Source organism: Gymnogyps californianus, chromosome 22, assembly GCF_018139145.2.
Source record: "Gymnogyps californianus isolate 813 chromosome 22, ASM1813914v2, whole genome shotgun sequence".
NCBI lineage: Eukaryota > Metazoa > Chordata > Aves > Accipitriformes > Cathartidae > Gymnogyps > Gymnogyps californianus.
The window spans coordinates 3741649-3743052 of record NC_059492.1 but is presented as its reverse complement, the minus strand read 5'-3'; positions in this window follow the sequence as shown (position 1 = coordinate 3743052).

Genomic DNA, 1404 nt, shown 5'->3' with positions numbered 1-1404 from the left:
GTTCTTTCTTGGTGTCATTTTGTTTGGGGGATTGTTCTGGCTTTGTTCTACCTTTCTCCTCTGTGGAGGTGGACTAGTGTGGGTGGAGGGTGGCCTGGTTGGGCTGGATGTCGTCTATTCAACAGTGCTGCTTCACGGAGAATAGAGACCCCAGTAAACTTGAGTGGGAAGGGGGCTGGGGAGCCCGAAACATGGCTTGTAAGCTGTGGTGGCCTCTGAGTTAGTGCTGATGTTAGTTTATCGAGGTGTGGGAGCTCAGATCTGTCAGCAGAGCAAGGGCCAGGGCTGTGTTCGGGAGCAGAGTCCGCCTCCGGCTTGGTTTAGAGCTAAAGCTGCAAGCGTTGGGGTGAGGATGAGAACGGCTGCCTGGGGCTTGCTGGGGAAGAGAGAAGCGATGCACACATCTTACAGAAAGATAAATGGTGCTGTAATGGAGTTAGTTTCTCTGAATCATGTTTTGTCAGGGTGGGGGGTAAAATTGATAAAATCCTCTTTGAGGCGCTGCTGAACCCGAGGTGGGGCAAAAAGCTGAGTAGGGAAAATTAGCCCATCCTCGCCTTTTTAGCTCCTCTTAAATAGCTTCTTGCCCTGAGAAGCAGAGCCCTGGTGACTTAGGCTGTGAGGCAGACCCAAGGTCACCTGTCTGAGTCACCATGTTACTGACTGATCTTCTGAGATGTTTCTGCTGTCAGAAACAGCGCACTTACTGCCTTAAAGCGTCTCGCACTCAGCGTGGTGTGTCGGACGCCAACATTTAGACCCAGAGATGATCCCTTTCTAAAGGATATCACAAACTCACTTTCTCCTCTGGGCTCCTGCTGCGAAGCCTTCCAAATACTTTCCTGCCCTCCAAGCTGCAGAATGCCAGGCCTTAAGTAAGAGTTAGAAAACCAGTCTGCTATTTTCAGAATCCATTTGAACTCGTCTCTCAAAAATTCCCGTTAGACACCTTTCAGCTGAAGGCCTTTTGAGGCCTCTTCATTTCAAATCCTGTCCGATTATAAATTATTGCTTTAAAAAACAGCTCTGCTCTAACAAAGCAATGTGCATCCATAGCTGGAATTGGCAGACAACTAATTAGGTCAGATCTTGGACTGAATGGTTGGACAAAGAGGAAGCGTGGAAGGGGAAGCCGAGTGGTTGAATCGTGGGTGGAAATGGCTAGAAGGACCCAGAAAATGAGTTTTATTTGTGATTTGGGTAAGGGAATTGGGTTGAGGAGGGAGAGGAGCGATACGCTCTGGCATGTGGGGAGAGGAACAATCGCAGCCCTGCTGATGAGTTCACTTTTCTCTGATGTAACTGTTCACAGTGCCAGGAACAAGTCTGCAAAGGGCTCAAGATGGCTCCTGTCTCTGAGCAAAATGGGAGCAGGATGTTAGAAAAGTGCCTGCTGTTGCTGCA